The sequence below is a fragment of the Phasianus colchicus genome, chromosome 2 (genome assembly GCF_987193195.1).
Source record: "Phasianus colchicus chromosome 2, bPhaCol1.hap1.1, whole genome shotgun sequence".
Classification (NCBI taxonomy): Eukaryota; Metazoa; Chordata; class Aves; order Galliformes; family Phasianidae; genus Phasianus; species Phasianus colchicus.
The window spans coordinates 82,796,764-82,817,186 of NC_143437.1; the positions used below are offsets into that span (position 1 = coordinate 82,796,764).

At 36.6% G+C, this 20,423-nt stretch overlaps 1 protein-coding gene across 2 annotated transcripts in view; it reads right to left on the reverse strand.

Moving 5' to 3' along the window:
* Nucleotides 1–20,423, reverse strand: part of COL19A1 (collagen type XIX alpha 1 chain) — a 212,231-nt gene that overhangs the window by 188,425 nt on the left and 3,383 nt on the right. For both annotated transcript variants that reach the window (XM_090136199.1, XM_090136198.1), the window contains exon 2: nucleotides 11,757–11,869. The gene's annotated coding sequence lies outside the window, so the exon portion shown is untranslated. The remainder of the gene's footprint in view (nucleotides 1–11,756; nucleotides 11,870–20,423) is intronic.

Here is a 20,423-nt window from a genome sequence, read left to right on the forward strand (position 1 = left end):
CTCCAGATCGCAGCCCTCAGTTGCAAAGCTAGCTGAGTATTTCCTTTGCTTTGAGACTGTTCATTTGATAAAGGCTGCAGTGTCAAGACCTAATTCAATGTTTCAAAAGAGTTTTGAGATCCCTCGTTGAAAGACCCATTGTAAAAGCTCGGCTCCCAGTGAAAGGCATTATCATTTTTTATTTGAAAAGAAATGCATTTCCCATTGCTCTTTCAAGTTATTAAAATTCTTGAAATCCTTTTTCTTTACTTCATTTTACATACCCTAAATATATGGGTCCAGCTCTTATAACGTTATTAATCTCAATGATTTATATTCTAAATTAGGTAAGCTATCTAATTGTATAATACTTGCACATACAATCTGTTCATCTTTTAAGGGAACATTTCTGCTCCTCAGAGCTTTAGTATTGCTCAAAACTTCAAATTTTAGCTTAGTTTTCATTGCTTGTGAAGTAATAATGAAACATAACCCCTTAATCAAGGATGTTGTTCCACTTAGCGAGCCAGCGACGCTCCAAATATAACATCAAAAATACCTTATTTGGACTATGTCAACTTCAAAACACTCCACATCATTATGAAAGTATTAAGAAGAAGAAGAATTAGAACCTATTGTAATGTTCCCTGACTAGTACTGCTTCCTGTACTCTGGCCCATATTTTCAACTAAATGAGATTATGCCAGTTCATGTAAATCAAAGGAATTACTCCAATTTATACCGATTAAGGAGAACTTGGGCACTGGAGACAGTAACTGTATGCATTTACAGAGAATACTTCATACTGACAGAAACAGTCCTGAATGACTAGTGACATAAAAATTGGGATCAAACAAAAATCTTACTGTTTACAGAACTCTGTGGGAACCAAAAAAAAATCTCTCTGTCCTTCAATACAAGAAGCAAAGCCACAACTCACAAAACTTCTTTGTTCTCATGCACAGTTTAAAAGCGTGAACCAAGTTCACCTGCAAAGTTGGTAGTGAACTGCACAGAAAACACTGTCTGTAGGTAGTTCTTCTCTCCAGGTTTGCAGCAAGTACAGAAAATAGTTGATGAGAGTGTGTGATCTGAAACATCGTAGCAAAGAGATGCTTTACTATGTTACCTGTGTAGCAACACAATTTTCTAGATATCTCTGTTTAGCTGAAACTCTCACTGGCTTACAGAAGACAGGAATCAGTCCCAGGTACAGACAAGAGCCGAGGAAATACATCAAAAGAGAGAGAGCCTAAGCTTGACACCATACTTAGCACAGCCATGTAGAACACATTCCACCTCCTATGCTGAGAGTGCACTGCTTCACTGAACAGCTTTAACTAGAAGTGCAGCTGCAGACAAGATACAGGGGGAAAGGAGGGAGAATAGGGGTAGGGGAACATAGGGACAGACTTATTTGTTCCAGAAAACTTTTCTCTACTGCTGACAGTAACTTTCAGCTTTTGTTTCTTTTTCGGCACTCTTAGATATCCAAAAGAGCCAAGTCACATAGCTCGCTCTTGTCTCTTTGGTGCTAACAGATTTGTCTCCATCTTGTTAGACCCACATTTTTAACTTGTGTTGCTTGTGACAACACATATGCAGGAATGAAGCCTCGAGCTCTGACAATTCTGAAAGCAGCAGTACTTCACTTGAAAAGGTTTCTAAAAAGATTAATTTGAGCCTCTGCCTTACTGCACTATCTTTTTTTTCTCCTTTGTTTTTTAAACCCACAAGTTCCTTGCCAGATGAACCTTTCTGCCCTTTGCAAGGTTTGCCAATCAGTCACGACAGCTGCATTGCACCAAAACTATTAAAATGTTCATTCTTTTGAATTTGTTTGTAACTTCTGCAGTGAAGATAAACTCTGCGTAAGACCAAATGTCAAGTGTCACCATCTTGTGTGCCTGACACAAGGCCTTGCTTTCTGTTATGGCTATTTAGAAAACTACGTATTCTACTTACAGGCTTTTTTTTTTTTTTTTTTTTTTTTTTTTTTTTTTTTTGTAAGAGTGGATTATTTTTTATTTATTTATTTTTACTCCTGCCAACAGATTTATTTTATTCGGTTTAAGAATTTTTTCTTAATCTTGTTCTCCACTGACAGAGAGTTTGAGTCCTGAAGTATCTGTATCTTGTATTTCAAGTTCTGGCAAATTGAGCAACATCGTATGAGAGGAGATGAAGGTTTCTAATGAATGCCTGAGCAAGGAGGGCTTAAAACTGTTTGAGTTCTTTGTCTTTAAGAATCTGGCCCTGTCGTTTTAACGCATCCCAAATAGATTTGGAGACATGTCAAGCCATGATTATTCATACTGAAAAGATTTGGGTGAAAACAATTTATTACATAAAACTTTGTATGTTTCTAAAAGCTGCCTTCCCTGTCATGCAGACAAGCAGGGCCTCAATACATACTCTCTGAAAACGGGCTGATACCATGTCAGCAACACAGTTACCTTCGATAGATTTTGTATTTTTGGTCTAAGATCATTTTTCTACTGTAAGTTTTTGTAATTAAATACATTATTTATTATGTATCATTGTCAGATACTGCTATTCCAATAATTATAGACTATAACTGCTGAGAAAGCCACAAATTGTAAATGCATTTGAATAATTTTGCATGTGAAAGTATTTCCTCACTTAGTAGTTGCAAGATGTTACTTTAAGTTGTTAGGGCATAATTAGTTCCAGCACTAGTGTGGAGTCAACAACTAACTATCAAGATTAAGTTCAATACTCGATTAAAATAATCAACAAAATATATCTAGATTCCACTTATCAGGAAAGGAAAGAAACCAGAGCAGTTCCTAGCTAATCCAAGCTTCATCAAAATGCTGAATTGCTTGGCCTTGCTCCAAAATTAAATTAATCCATTGTGTCCAAACCACATTCGAAGTGCCAAAAATAAAACATTTAGAGACTGATGCTAATACTACACTTGATACACTATACAGCTAGGTTTGCTTTAAGAACCTTCTGTGTATGTAAATGCTGGCCATTCTATGAGCTAATGGTTAGTTGTGCATTCCTAACAAACAGCAAAATGTCCATGAGTTGCAATGCAGAAATATACAAATAGTCATGAAATAAAAGAAATAAAAGAATCCAATAGATTCTTACTTTCAACTCTCATTTTCCACATTTTCTATGAGTGCACAAGTTCCCTAGCTCCCAAAAATACATTTATATACAGCATGACGTAGGATGTTGACTTGCAATGTGTATAGGTCAGTAGGTTATTTTAGAGGGCACATAACAGCTAGACTTCTGGGCTTGTACTTCTGTCTCGCTTCTAGCTGCAGCCTTTACATGCTATTGAATTGAGAGTTCTTTAACATCTGAGATCATAACTAGACAGTTTTAGGCAGACAAGCTTAACAAATCTCTAAAATGCTGGCTTAAATATATAACATTTAAATCCTGAGAAATCCTCCTAGATGGAAGACAAAGTAGACAGATCTTACCTTGACTTTCCAGATTCTTGTGCCCTCCTGTTCAGTAGTAAATATAATTGAAATTTTATTGCTTTGTTTCCTTACAGTACTGAAATTCTGCATCCAAACAACAATGGTAAATTGCTCTGCACAAATTCAGAATCTTGGATGTTAATATGATTGCAGATAATAGATTAAAAAAAATGACTGTCACACATCAGTCTAGCGTAGGCAAATTTATAGAAGTTATTTTCTGAAAAATTTGAAATCATTGATAACAAGATCTAAAACAATTTCATTTTTCAATGCAATATTCTATATTTAAATACAACTGTGTAAAGATAGCTGGACTGAAAGGACTAAACAGTGGGAGGCATTGACTAATAACGAGACTAGAAATTGCACAGACATTTGTTTAAAGTTAAAATGGAATTTTATCTGACATTTCGTGGGTTATCTATACTTCATCTTCCTGAAGTTTTTTTTTTTTTTTTTTTTAAAAAAAAGCATAGAAAATGTAGCCTTCTGGCCTTAGCTTTGCCTAAAATGAAGTTGCCCTGTAAGCCTATGAGGCTAATAGTACTTGGTCTGTTCACAGCAACTTAAATTCAGCTGATATTTTTCGTTGTTGTTCTTTACCTTCCTTTTTCTAATATTTGCATTATAGCAATTTTAAATTAGCACATGTCACAGCTTTATAGCTTGCATATAGGATTGCAGCATATTCATGTGGAAATACTGAGCCCAAATCTGTAATTCCCAACACAGCTGTCTAAAACCTGGTCTTCATATTTTCAATTGAGAAGTGGCTTTTAAAGCCTATAGGTACTTCAGACTAAAACAAGCTACATGATGTGGTTTACATTTGGTTTGTTTTGGAAAACCACTTTTCTGCTTTTCTCATCCCTGGTCAGCTGTTTGACTGCACGCATGTTTGCTTCTTATGCAATACAGACGCCACCAACATGCACATGCTTCTTCTGGTTCAAGTAGAGTGGATTAAATATGAAAGAAAGAACAAAAAAAAAAAAAACAAAAAAAAACAGTTTTAAGTATTCAGATTGTTTTTCATTGCCTATTTCTTTGTGGAGCCCATAAAAACAACAGAATGCATGGCAAGCTGTTCGTAACATGGCAGTGTGGTCATAAGCAACTATTTATCTCTCCACAAAAAGATGAACTATGCCTTTTAACAAATTAAGGATCTAAATATTTTAGCACTGCTATTCTTAGTGTTGTTTCTCTTAGCTTGTTCAGACTGAACTGATCTCATACTGAATTCTACAAATCAAACCTATTTCAAGTTGGAATAACTTCACTAAATTTTTTGTACCACCACATTGAGCAGTATGTGCCAAACTTTGCTTCTGAAATATTTATGACTACTTTACAAATTATGTGATAAAACTACAGACATTCACCATATTAAGTATCAGCAATATATTAAGAATAACTTTTACTTTATATTTGTATATATTAAATCTGAAATATATTAGGACCAGATAGCATTAAACACTGCATGTAGTACAACTCCAGTACTTTTTTTCTTTTCTTTTTTTTTTTTAATTGGCTCATCAATACCATTGGAATTAAATGAAAATATATATTTTGTTGTTGCTGAATCATTATATTTATTAGTATTTGGTTCTTTTATTAGTAAGTTTTCTCTCCGCATTTCTTTGGCAGCTGTTTTGACCCCTTTACTGAAAATCTGAGTGCTCATATGTGCTCACCTATATACACCTAATTCCTCATTTACATATTACTTCAACTTTTTTTGTTGTTTTCCAAAGGCTAATAAAACATCCAGATCATTTAAATGTCATATTAATATATAATACAGACCTAATATGTCTAAAAATAAAAAATTAAATTATTTAATGATTTGTAATTTTCATGTATTGATTGGTATGACAGTCAGGAGCCGAGGCAATAAGATATCAAAGTAAATAGGAGCTGTTGTTCAGATAGTGGAATATCCTTTACACTGAGTAGCCAAATGGGTTGGTTTGAATTCCTTTCCATCTCTTTGACTGAGAGAGTAAAAAATAAGCTAATTTTGATTAAATCAGAAACACTCTCTCTTTTGGTGCAGGTTATCATGCAACACACTTGTTCTTTAGATGTCATCAATTTTAGAGTCCTTTATTTTTTCCTCTTTAACAACAAGTTGAGATAACAGACATAGTACATGGTTAATTATACACATGTAACTGGGCATGGGCATTAAACAGGCACTATCGTATTGAAAGGGAATAAGCTTTTGATGCCTAAAGAATCAAGTAAAATCAAGCTATATTTTTCCTTGCAAATACTACAAAAATACCTTTTTTTTCTGTTTACTTGTTTGCTAAATTGTCTTATAACTTTGAGAGAGTCGAGAAGCACCTTTAGCAGCCATTTACTGAAAACTTGTCAACATTGATATGAGGAAGAAAACCACAAAACATGAAAACATAAGAAAGACACTTCACTATTAAAACAATATGAACAAAAAAGCCCACTGATCATAGCTTTATCATTTCCAAAACCTTGAAAACAAAAAGTCAGTATGATAACTTACAGTGAGACATTTTTTAACATCTTTGATAAGCGTTCTCTAGAAATGAAATTTCATCATTTGCTTTCTTACTGTCTCTCCCCAAAGAAATTTTCTCCTACAAGACTGATACCAGTCCCTTTAATTACTTTGCCTTCTGCTTTCAGATTTGCCTACTCAGCACTGAGTTGTTCTCCTCTCGGTTACCTGCAGAAGACTATTGCTACACAGTTACTTTCTAGATTCCAACTGGAAAGAATGAGGAAAAGAGAACTGGAAAGTTAGCCTCTGTCCTACTGCAGATCAAAGAAAACACTGGTAAGTTCCTTTATTTAGATTGAATTATTGGCTTTGTTGATATCAGTGTGTGCTTTGCCATGAACTGCAGCTGTGACAGAGATTCATATTTGGTTTCTATAACGTCTCTTTTGTTGCTGTTGCTACCTTCTAGGAGGACTGGAGACTTCAACGATGCCAGGATCTCAACATACAGCACTACTAACATTTCCTGTCACCCTTAGAAAGAAGACAGTAAGAAACAAATATGCCAGAATTATAGTGCTTGCTAGACAGGTTTTTGTGGATCCTAGTCTGTGCTGTATTTAGTGATAACAACATAAGATGAAACTTTACAACCCAGAGACTGGAAAAAATATTGTTTAGAAGCTGTGTTCATGAACTTCTCATCTAGATTAAAACAGAGTCATTAAAAATTTGGTGAAGGGAATACTATATTATTATTAATTAATGCAGCTGAAGGTCTTACCCTTGTTTTGCTTTCTCAATGATTTCCATCCCCCATTGTGTATATAAGATATTGCGAATATAAGATTCCTTCTATTCTTCTCCCACAGTGGTTGCTGGAGTTCTTGATCTCAGACCTCTAGACAGACCTCTGGTTATCTAACCAGCTGCGCAAGGTTACAGAATCACGGAATTACCAGGGTTGGAAGGGACCTCAAGGATCATGAATCTCCAACCCCCCTGCTACATGCAGGGCCACCAACCTCCTCATTTAATGCTAGACCAGGCTGCCCAGGGCCCCATCCAATCTGGCCTTGAACACCCCCAGCAATGGGGCATCCACAACCTCCCTGGGCAGCCTGTTCCAGTACCTCACCACTCTCTCTGTAAAGAATTTCCCCTTGACATCCAACCTAAATCTCCCCTCCCTCAACTTCAAACCATTTCCCGTTGTCCTGCAGTTATCAACCCTTTCAAAGAGTTGATTCTCCTCCTGCTTGTAGGCTCCCCTTAGGTATTGAAATGCTGCAATGAGGTCACCCCACAGCCTTCTTTTCTCTAGGCTGAACAAGCCCAGCTCCTTCAGCCTGTCCTCACAGGGGAGGTGCTCCAGTCCCCTGATCATCTTTGTGTCCCTCCTCTGGACCCTCTCCAACAGCTCCCTGTCTTTTTTGTACTGGGGGCTCCAGACCTGGACGCAGTATTTCAGATGGGGCCTCACAAGAGCAGAGTAGAGGGGAACAATCACCTCCCTGTCCCTGCTGGCCACCCCTCTTTTGATGGAGCCCAGGATACCATTTGCCTTCCGAGTGGCAAGGTCACAGTGCTGGCTTATATTAAGTTCTTCAACTATCAAGACCCCCAGGTCCTTCTCCACAGGGCTGCTCTCAAGGACCTCTCCTTCCAGTCTGTAGGTTAACAGGATGCAGTAACAGCTTTGCTTAGCTGTTACTACTGTTACATAGCTAAACACTATGAAAAACTAACACGAGAGAAAACACTTGCCATTTTTTTTTCAGCAGTCTTTGGAAAAAATATTACTATCAATGGATTTTCACATCCATGATCTCCATACCTGATCATACCAGCCAAGATCATGTGGTGGATCTACATGCATGTTAGTCAGAATTCATCTAATTATAAGATGAGATATCTAAAAGCAGATTTGATAGAAGCTTTAATGAAATAACTCCTTAAACAGAAGAAACTCAACCACATTACATGAAACTGATAAAAATGTTTGAAAACAAATTTACTCATAGCCTACTGTATCTTTGCAGGACAGATCTTTTTGGAAAACTTTGCAGTGTTCAGTTATTACGTAGATTTCAGGGTTCTCCAGGTCTTGCAAAACCTCTTCTCCTAACTTTCATCTCCAAAATTTGGGTTTCACTCTTTTCATTGCTAGAAGTCTTCCTTGACTACACCTTCATGTTTCTTGCGATTCCCTCCCTGCTCCAGCTTTATCCTAGTGAAATTCCTAGATCTGTGCAATCAAAATTACTTCTAAAGAAGAATCTGGGAGTCCTGACTTAGCACCTTTTCTTTCTGATGTTATAACTTTCCATCAAAAGTATTTTGCCTCTTAAATGATATCCAGTCATTTCTGACAAATACAGTACTTGTAGGTGAGTGATAACTTCCCTTTTTGAGAGAGATGTGATCTAATTTTAAACCATATGGATTTACAAGGGTTCTAGGATGCCCCTAGAGTATGAGCTGCTGTATTGAATGTATTTATGGGATTCTTTTTCTTTTTGACACGTGCCTTTTTCCCCTCTCAGGCTTCTTCTGAAGCTCCAGGCTTCAGATTTTGGATCATAATATGATACTGTAATGATATTTAAAGGCATAAGTCTTTTAAAGGCATAAGTCTTATTTCCATGTACAAACTTAAGCTATCCTTAGATGTTCTACTGAATAATCAAAATGGATTGAGGAGCTTTTATTTTGTCTTTTGTTTACTACAACAAAATATTGTTTATTTTGTTCTGCTTTTTTTTCCTTCTGAAACTATTCTGATTCACTGACATCAAATACAAAACAGGATGCTTGGACATAGTTATACCATTAATACCATACAAAGTAGTAACACAACTGCATTACTGATCCTTGCATTTCTTCCTGCTAAGCCCTATTTCTTTTAACCTATCACTGTGTGCTGGAAGCTGTCATTAGCTTTCAAAGAGTTAGTTTTTCAAAATGCTTTAAGCCACTCACTAAGTGCAGCCCTGCAGTATTCGTTTCTGCGCATGTAACCTCACATTTAATTTCACTGTACCACCTTTTTCCTGTGCAACCTATGTCACCCTACAAAAAATGAACATTATTACCTACTCATTTTCATGTCAGTGGCAAGTTACTTGCAGTATTTTCCAGCTGAGTGAAGCAAAGCACTGCACCCTGTTTAGTGATGTTTATCTAGAAGTAATGTGATAGTTTTCCAGCAAGCCAGCTGAGTAATCTCCAGTTTTCAGGGAATGTTCTAATCACATGCAACAGCTTTTTTTTTTTTTTTTTTTTTTTAAACTGAAAAACTGGAAAGGGAAAGTAAGACAAAGTTTTTGAAGTTGCTTAGCAATGTCTTCACTTTCAGCCTAACTTGTTAACTGCTTTATTTTGAAACATAATCCATCAGTCATTAGTACCATTCAAACCTGCTCTCATACTAGTAGGTGTACAAAGTCTGATCCTGAAGACAGTCACATTGGAGGCCCTCAAAAACCAGTACTAATATATCTGGAGTCCTTGTTGTAAAGGAGAAAGTTGTTACTAACAACAAAAATACTGATTCTTATAATAGATTTATTTGAAATTCTATCCTGTGGATTTTAGGTGCACTTAAAGAAGGTGCTTACATTTTACACACATTTGTAAAACAAATAGTACACTTTAACTACACTAAGAGTCAGCAAAACTCACATCAAAATAGAATAAGACGTATGTACTATCATCTACGACAGCTAAGGCTTTAAAAGTGATCCAAATGCTGTCAGTCTAAAGCCGCGTTGCACTCAAGCAAAGATGACAATTACAATGTAAACACTTACACAACTGTAGCAATTGGACAGATCAATACAATGCAAAAATCACTGCAACAGAGGTGTGATGATGAAAGAACTGGCGCAATAGAGAGGTTGCTATAATGAAAGGGAAGATTGCTCACACATATCAGAAGATTCCAGCATTGCAGGGGAAAGCTTCACCAAGGATGGATGTCCAGGAAGAGTTCCTTCTCCAGTGGCAGTCAGCCCTTAAATGAGGTCTAAGAGAAGTGTGGCCAGGCTCCACCCCTTCCTGTCACACAGCTGAATTGCCTTCACCTGTGCTCCCAGAGCTGACCAGGTTCTTTCCCCAGGTGTTCGATCAGTGTTCAGGCCATGACTCAATTACAATACAACACAAAATATTTAAATATATTTACACAATGAGTATGCTATTTAAAAGAGAACAGAAACGAAACAAATAATTTCTGAAAGGTCAGCAAGTGTAATTTGCGCTGGGCAAAACAAGGTGAAAAATATATACCTCCTAGATGACCAATAACACTGTACAATATCTTCACCTTGAAGAATATTCAAAATATGTGAAAGATGAACTGACGCAATATTATAAACAAAATAAAAATAAACTACCGATGAAACTAGGTGAGGAAGGGAGCAGTTTGTCAATATGAGTACTATTTGGTATGTAATTGTATATGATACAATTAATATAGCTGCAGAATATCTCTGTCCTTAAGAGCTTCCAAGGACAGAGAATCACAGAATATCCCAAGTTGGAAAGAACTCAGAAGAAACATGGAGTCCAACTCCTGGCTCATCACAAACCACTCAAAATTCAAACCTATGTCTGAGAGCACTGTCCACGCACTTCTTGAACACTGGCAGCTTGAGTCTGTGACCATTGCCTTGGGGAGCCTGTTCCAGAGTCCCACCACCCTTTAGTGAAGAACCTCTCCCTAACCTCCACCTGACCCTCCACAGATGCAGCTCCATGTTGTTCCCCCATGTCCTGTCACCAGAGTGCAGAAATCAGTGCTTGCCTCTGAGAGACAACAGTACAAAAGATAGTATAACCTCTTCAGGCAGTTAGTTACACAGACATACTGTCCTCGTGTTGAAGAGGTTTCTCCTTAAATCCAGTTAGAACCTCTCTTTTCTGCTCATGCCTACTGTCATTCTCTTATCACATACTACTGAACTGCTTAGCTTTGTCTTCTTTATAACTTTCTTTTACATGCTGGAAGGCTACTTGATGTCCTGAAGACTTCTCTTACCCAGGCTGAAGATGCTCACCTTCAGTCTTTAAAAATCTCTAATGTATTAAGTACACTGACATAGAAAGCAAATTCTTTAAAAATTGTATTTGCTCTACATCTTTTATGTAGAGAATAATTAACAACACTGACTTTACTGTCAACTCACATAGGTGAGTATTTTCAGCTCTTCTTCACAGCAAGATTTCCAGAGTGTTTGTCTCTAATTGACTGAAAAAAAAAAGATTTGTGAAATGCCTTGTTAGTCTCTGCAAATCAAGAGTTTGCTGTAGTCATATGGATCTACAGAAAGTGAGGTTTTGATAATGGCACTGAATTACAGGCTTGAATGCTTTGGAAAGCAATGATGCCAACAATGGTAACAGAGCTTGACAGACAGATTAAGATTTGCATCAACACATTTTAGTTTTGAAGAAAACAGCAACACAGATTTCCTTTAAAGCCTCCACATACTTAATTACAAAATCACTCATATATTACAAACCAATTCCTGAGGTTACTGCTATTCTAAAACTTCAAGAAATATTTCATTTCCACAGAAGTAATGACTTTGAGATTCGGTTTCCACTGAAGTCTGGCAAATATACTTACTGCATTGTGCATGGAAACAATTCTGGAGAACTACAATATGGGAGCCCTCTGGTGGTTAAAATACTAAAATGCCCCTAAATGCCAATCACTTAAGTAAAAAAACGTCTCACGCCACTTAAATTGCATGTTTATATCTAAGAATGATGCATCTTGTGATTATTTCTTAAAATTTATTTAATTGAATTACCTTTAACAAAATGGCAGATTTATACATCACTCTTCTATAATTCTGTTTCTCCTTCTGCTCTCCTCCTGTTTTTCTTCTGTTCTCCATTGTAATACTCTCATGTTTGGCTGGAACTTGAAGAGAAAAAAATTCACTGTCACAAAGGAAATGAAAGAGGAGGAATATGTAAAACTAAATTCTTGTCAACAAAAATAATTAACAAAACATTAATTTTTCATGTCTCCTGTTTCTATTGCCAGCAATAGGGAGCTTTAACACTCAGTTAATATTAACTCTTAGTTAACATTAACTCTTAGCTTGAAGCCCTAACATTCCTTTGAGTCTTGTAAAAAGATTATACACCCCAAAATTTTCAATACTGAGTAGAGACTGATATTTTCCCTCACTTTTTATACACAAACTGCACAGAGAGCCATCTGAATACATATTTACTCTTGCCCACCATCTCACGACACTCATCTCCTAGCAAAGGGATTAGTAGTTGGTTGTATTCATACTCATCCGTAACCAAACAATACCTGATCCTCAAGGAAGGACAGAAATAGTAGAAAGTAAAATAGATCTCTTTTCTGCAAATTCAAAACTACAGTTGTAACTGCTTCTATATTACTGCAGATCCAAAAGCCTAAATGATAAAACATAAAAGCCAGCAGCCATTACCTCACGCCATTCTTCCTTTCTGTGAGGTTACCCTACCACTCAAATCTTAGTGCAATTCCAAAGAATAACAATTTCCTTCACACTGCCCCAAAAGTTGTGTCCTATCTAAATATAGTTGCTGAATGGCATTAATCAGTGACTTGTTCAGCTAGGAAGGGACATTTGGGAGGGGACATTTTGTGCAATCCTCCTACTCAAAGCAAGGTCACACTGAATCCAGATTGTTCAAGGTTTAAATCCAATCAAGTTAAGAATTAAAAAACCTTCTCTACTGCTTAATCAATCTTACATATTTTTTTTCTTTCCATAGACCTGTTCAGATTCTCCTATTTCAACTGCTGTCTGCTGTTTCTCCTCCCCCAGACATGCACCACTGACTCCATCTTCTAGATGGCCTGTAGTTACAGCAGCCTGCAGCCAGATCTCCCTGTAAGCTGCCTCTTCCCAAGCCAAGTACGGTTCCCCTCTCTCACATGGCCAGACCTCAGTCATCATGGTCACCCTCCACCGAACTCACACCACTTTATCAACATGTTTCTCATCACATAATTAGTCACAAACTCTTTCCAGATGCAAGCATTAAACTTGTTCTTTTTTATCACTGTGGGAAAAAAAAAAAAAGGAACTTTCATGCTCCTAGACATAGGTTTAAGGTCCATTTTGGTGATTAGAGATGAAGCTCAACTCCTCACTGCAGTATAAAATCAGCTTTCCCATGCTGCTAGACAACCTTTATTTTTTCAGGATTCTTTATACAGACCATATGCTAGATTTAAGTAATGTGAATGGCTTTGAAACTATCTTCTGAGCAAGGGGAAAGTCATGTTTATCACTAAGATTACCTTCTAACTCTAGTAAATGATCAAAACTCCAGCCTTTGATGAAGTATCAAGGACAGCTATACTGTGCTGGAACTACTGAAAAATACTAATGGGAATGGCTGAAAGACTAACTTACTACACTGACCCCTCAGTGTAAGCTCTTTGGAAAACAAGGAAAGCTGAAGAAGTTTCTTTTGCATATCTTTACAGCCTCTGGAGCTCCCCAGCTGACACTGAGACTGATTCAGAATGTTTAACAGTGCTTGATGGACTTCTCATCCATGAGTTTCTCAAAAGAAATCATTGGCATATTCTTGGCACTCAAAGCATCCCAAGTTAAGGTTATATAGTTGTTAAATCATATCAAGCAGGGCTTTGTTCTATTAACTATGCTGCTCATTATTCTATTTTACGCTCAAATTTCTTGTAATAAGAATGACTAATTTGTTTTCTACTGTTCTATATGTTAGTCACAGTTTTTAAAATTTCTACTGTTTGTCCCTAATTAGCATCTTTCCCAACACAGAGATTCTAAATCTAAATTCTGTGCATACAACTTCCTCCTTATTTGTTATTACACTACCCCAATTATCTCAAATTTCCATTTTTTGAGATAGACATCAAAACAACTCACAATATTCATTAAGTCTAATAATAGTTTAGGCTGCCTATTCTCCCTGTTTCTATGACTATTTACCTTCTAAACTGAAGATTAATGATTCTGGAGGCCAAAACAACTAGCAGCTTTACTATTATATTCCCAGGGGCAGAACTGAATCCACTTTCCTGGTTAATCTCCACCCAGTTTCCTCACTCCATTCTGGAAAAATCCAAATACACGTTCTTGTCTTGGTTGTTGTTCCCACATACATAATTATTGGAGGTGCTTCTAATTTCAAGTACAAATATGCACAAAACAGCTTGAATATTCTAATATGATCAGCCAGTCAACCTCAGTTCATTGACTAGGACAATGAGAAAAATACAGGGTGAAATCTTTCTTTTGTCTAAAAACAGCTGGCCAAGTTTCAGGAGAATTCAGTGGCTCACATTTCTGCCTATAAACCTCTTCTGACTGTGGAAGTTCACATTGCCTTCATTGTTATCAACTCACACAGAGTTGTAATTTGCATATGGGAAAGGCAATAAAAGCTTTTACATAAAAAAAATAATAAATAAATAGAAAGACATTGACCTTGGAAGTTCCTCATTTTTACAACCCTCATTAAAAGGAATGTTTCTGACCTACACTCTATCTTAATCATCTCTTTTGCCCTCAGACTCTTTTTTATTACTGTTTTTGTACAAGTTAAAAAAGTAAGGATGAAAATAATCTTTATAAGCATTATTGAATATTTCTTGGTATTATATTAAAAGAAAAACTGCTCCAAATTCTTCTGTATATTTATTCTAAGTCATAACTAAAATATGTATTTATGTTCATATAGCATTTCTCAACCTTCTTGAAGATAATCCCTACATCAATTATAAAATAATAATAAAATCTATTCCCCTACTTCAGTACTATCACAGCAAAAACAAAAACAAAAAAACACCTTAATGCACACATTTGTTATTACTTGTGACAGTCTATGCTGTAGTAAAGAGTTCACTGATCCCAAGCTACAGCAGGTTGTTCTTCTCCATACTCCAGGGACTTTGCTTCGTGGAATGTATCAACCTTTATATACATCAGCTACACAATTTTACATAATTATTTCATGGAATTTATTTTCAAAAGATAAGGATTACATAGTACATAAATGATTTTATAAATGGATGGCACAGAAAGTCTCTTTAAACTCAAGAACTATGATGCAACTTTGACTCGGGTTCCCTGAAACAAACCCTGCTAGCAGCAATAGTTTCCTTGAGAGAAGCACTGTATGTTTACTTCTTTTATGAATGTTTTTGAATGTTTTCCCCAGATACCACAAAATATTGAGAAGACTTTTTCCCCCCAACTCAATGTAAACATTCATTGTTTCTGAATGTGACATCATTTCAAAAGCTGTTCCTTTTCCTAGATTTGCCCAAAATAAGAACTGAGCAGACTTAATCCAAGTTAAGGTAAAAACTTTCACAAGGTTCATAAAACTACAAGCCTTGCCCCTGCTATTCAATCAAATGCTCAGGCACTGATACAACAGTATATAAATAATGAAACCAAATAAAGCTTAAAGGAAAAAAGATTTCTCTCCTGGAAAGCAGTCTGGAGACATTAGCATGATTGAGGTGCTTACAACAAGGTAACATTTCCGCATAAAGAAACAAGGAGTAACGGACACATGATATTCTATACTAATGAAAATAGACACTCTAGGCCATTTGGGGTTTTCTAAAATATTGTTTACTAGCATCTAGACTGACAAATTCCAAACTTATTCAAAAATGTTTTTCTTCCTGGGCAAATGGAAAATTATAGAATGAGAAATATGTCTTAGTAGTGTTTAGGAAGAAAAACAAATGTGTAATTAGTTAAATAAGGGAAAGTAAGCATTAAAGTCCACACTTACAGAAGGAAAGCTGCTATATTTACCTAATACAGTATGACTTTATCAAAGTGTTAGAGCTTTTAAGAAAAATCTGACTAGTTTTCACTGTCAGCATTTAATTGCATGTACTTGCACAGTATGAGGCTGAGTGCCTTCTGTTCCATAGGGCTTACAGGCATTACTGGATTCTAAGCCATGCAAGACCAAGAATAATTATATCCTGAATCACAAGGCTGTCAAATAGTGCTACCCAATATTTAGCAATTTTTAACTTAAGAAAAATTACATGAAGTAGAGTTTCTCATTTAGAGGATTATAAAATACGGGATTCCCATTAGCCCCACACTTTAAGCCCCCCTGAAACTTGTAGGATTATCAAGTGGGAGGAAAGCAAGTTGGTCAAGTGAGAAGGAGCACCTGTTCTCTTCTGGTATGTACACTATCTAGTTCAAGTATGATACTAATCCCTTGTCCTGGTCAAAATGAACACTGTATCATGTTTCATATACTTGATTTTCTACAATCTCTCCTCTTCTTTCACAGTCTTTTCACCACATGAATATTAATAAGCAGACTTGCTACTCAAAAGTAAATTTTACATGTAAGTCACCTTGTGTAGTTTGTACTTATTTCTAACTACACAGAAAAAGTAATGGTTGTTTTTAGATAAAATGAAATCTTTATAAAATACAATTTTTGCAGTTTTAAGACTTCCAGTGAGCCTTCATAAGAAGTCAGTTAATTATTAGCCTGCAGTAAGGATGAGAAGTCCACACAGGCTTATCAACCTCAAGAAAACTTTTTATCTAGCTCAAGAAAACTTTTCCAGAAATTATTCAAGTCCACTTCTTATGCTATTCTCACCATGCAATCCCAAACACAATGTCTTATCCAAGCAATTCATAGAACTACAGTTCTTCAGCACATTCTCAGACCTTACTGCACCTTATGGTATTTTGATGATGAGCTTTACTTTTCCTTGCTCTTCCAAGTAAGAGAGGAAGAGGCAAATTTCTGAGCCTAGGCAGGAAGAAGCACATCCTCTACTGGAGCACAGAGGAGAACAACACTACCAAGGCTGGTAGACAACTACCAAGGTTATTTCATAAGCCATGCTAGTTTAACCATGCTTTTGGAAACACAGCATGGACATCCACCAATGCAGTTGAGATTAAGTGTAATGACATTAGGATCATAAACACTCATGTCACTATCACTCATACTATCAGCTGTGAGTGAATCAGCAATTTGGGTATGACAGAAGCCACTTCACTTGCTGGTGTGTATCACAACGCTTTCTTCTCTTGAGTAGTAACACTTCAGAAAATTACATCTGGTCTCCTATTTGTATGTAGTGGAGTTGTTTCCTCTGCATCAGCAACCAACTGTTTCCTCTCAGATTACTCAACTCATGGTAATAATTCTCTTGTTAATTAGTTTCTTAATTAGTCTTCACAATGAACACATCTAACAGAGTTTTATTCCATGGTTGCTTCTTTTCAGTCCTGAAGTACTAAGGCCTAAACAGTAGGCCTCAAACCAAGGTTGACCTCTAGATGAATCTCCCAACCCAGCATTATATACCATAAGTGTCTGATCATTAGTAATATATGCATCTTGGACAAAAGATCTCATTAGCAAGAGACATAGCTTAAAGCCTTATGAGAATGTACAATCCAGCTACCTGGTTTCTCCTTGTGTTCTGGCCAGGCTTAAGGTGAAACCCAAAGGCAGAATGAAACCAGATGTTTCTACCTAATTATCAGATAAACTTATTTATTCAACAACATAGAAGATAGATTCCCTTGTAGCAAAGTTGGGGACCTTACTTATACAGTGCATTCGCTCATAAGACCTCCCAGTTGCCAGGAAAGGCTCTCTAAATTGTCACTGCAATCAAGGCTCTCCAGTGACTGTAGATCTAGATAATGGCAAAGTATTAGTGCAACTGATGATGACAACAATCAGAAAGATCAACACGATGGAAAGATGAGGCAAGAGGTTTAGTGACAGAGAGACCAATGGAAAAAAAAGATACTATAAAAGAAGGAAAAAGGACTACTCAACTGACTCCAAAGAACTACACTTATAGGAGAAAACTCCCCAAAGCACAGATCTCCAGAAAGATCCTTCTCAGTGGCAGTCAGCCCTTAAATGAGGTTTAAGAGAGGTGCAGCCAGGCTCCACCCCTTCCAGTCACACAGGTGAATTGTCTTCACCTGTGCTCCCAGGGCTGACTGGGTCTTTTCCCCAGGTGCTCAATCAGTGTTTCAGGCTGTGACTCTAATAGTTCCCACACAATCGTGTATCTTTATTAATCACTATTGCTATCCTCATGTAGTAATGGTAAGGTGCATTGCTTTTGCCTTGCCTCGCTCTGCATTACTCTTGCTGTATCATTTCATTTATTATCTCATTGCTTTAAACTTAAGTAAAGATGAACACACTTTGTTAACTTGGTGTCTGCGACCTTCATGCTGACCTTGTCCACTGGCAAAACAAGTCCATGACATATCAGTGCAATTAAATTTTTTGGTTTTTTTTCTGACACCTGCCTCAGCATAGCCTTAGGAATATCTTTACCTACATTGCTGAACGTGCAAACTAAGGGCAGAAATCAGTAAAGGAGAAAGGTAGTATTCTTTCCTGGACAGTTTAATCTTTGTCAAAGTTCAGTGAGAATAAATGAATGTGTCCCCTTTTTTAGTTAGGATCTTCAAACTCGCATTTAGCAAAATAATGATGTGCAAGAAAAAACAAGCCACATTCTGTTTTCTTGTCATTAATAATCCAAGAAACAGGAGTGCAACTGAAATCACAATGATCAATAACTTTGATTTCCTATCCTCATTTGGGTTTTGAATCCTGTGAACTACTTAGAAGATTGTAAAACTCTAGTTAAGTCTGTGAGACAAAACTCACAGACTTATAAAGTACAGTGTATACAGAAGTACACTATCAATACCCCAGACAGCAAAGAGGTATAGAGATAAAGATGATGCACAGCCTTCTGAAGTAAAATGTAGGTGGACTTGAGGCTCTACAAAAAGCAGCTGTGCTGCAAGCAATCTAAAACAGCTGCAAAAGAGAAAATGCCAAGACATCCTCCCAGAATTGTCCTGTCAATGGGCATTATGAACTTTCCAAAATTACTCCTAAGATGTATCCATGAGCAGCCTCTTACAAAGCTCTGTGCAAATACAGCCATGAAGGATCCCCTAGTACTGGTTTTGGCTGAAACAGAGTTGACTGAAGATGTCATACGGTGAGTTGACTGAAGATGTCATTTGCTAACAGTTAGGTTATCAAACCAAACAGCTTTGATAACATGCTGATATTTTAGTTGTTTCTGAACAGATTACATAGAAACAAGGTCTTCCCTGTCTCATTGTTCTGACAGTAAATAAGTCAGGAATGGGCAAGAAACTGAGTGAGAACACTTCACAGAATCACAGAATCACAGAATTGCCAGGGTTGGAAGGGACCTCAAGGATCATGAATCTCAAACCCCCCTGCCACATGCAGGGCCACCAACCTTCCCACCTAATGCTAGACCAGGCTGCCCAGGGCCCCATCTAATCCGGCCTTAAACACCTCCAGGGACGGGGCATCCACAACCCCTCTGGGCAGCCTGTTCCAGTACCTCACCACTCTCTCTGTAAAGAATTTCCCTCTGATGTCCACTTACAGGACCCTGACACAAACCAATTAGAAGGATATTCCGTACTATACAACAACACACTCAGTAACTACAGATTTAATCATTTGATGCATAGACATATGAAACCATTTTCACGGAATCCTTGAAAGCCTGTTCTGTTACCTAATTAATAATAGGTTAGTGAAGACAAATTACATTTTCTACTAGTGAGAAATATATATATATTACTGTTTGTTAAGGAATTACACACACTCTTAACTGTTTAAATTAACCACATTAGAAAAGATTTTTTTGATCATACTAAAGTTGCTTTTTTGGCTTATTTACTAAAATGTGTTAAATATTTATGTAACCACTTTGGTTAAAACACGACGTTGCGTGGTAGGATGGAAACCTAAAGCATTTTCTTTTTTACAACAGTCTTAATTCTAACTAGTTATGGGTCTCTGATGTTCACTATTTCAATATTTTATTGATAAAGGTATGCAGCACTATAAAACTCATAAAATCTTTATATACCCCAAAGGCAGATTACTTTCTTTCCCATTTGGGAATAGTTTATTTTTAATGCTGTTCTTTAAGTTTTTAATTCTTCATGTGGCCTAGTCTAGTTTTGAATTATAACATACATATTTAATAGTAATGATATCCAGGGAAAAAATATTCTGTGTTGGAGATAATAGATACAAATAATTAGTAATATATATTAAATACATATATAATAGTACGTACACAACATATTTATCATTTAATATTAAATAGACAGAAAGGCATTATCCAAGGTGATGTTTTCCTTCTAGGTGTTTTCATAGCTGAAAAGGAACAAGGACTGAAATGCTACTTCCCATAAACTCCTATTTCTTTAAATTAGAAATATTTCAATTATTCACAAGTCAGGAATTTCAGTGTTATTTGCTGAAAAAAGGAAGCTTATGTGGTGTTAGCTAGGTATTTTTTGAAAACCGTCTATGAGCACATCATACAGCATTCATAACAGCAAGGACTGAAGAGACATTTAATCTAATAGTAC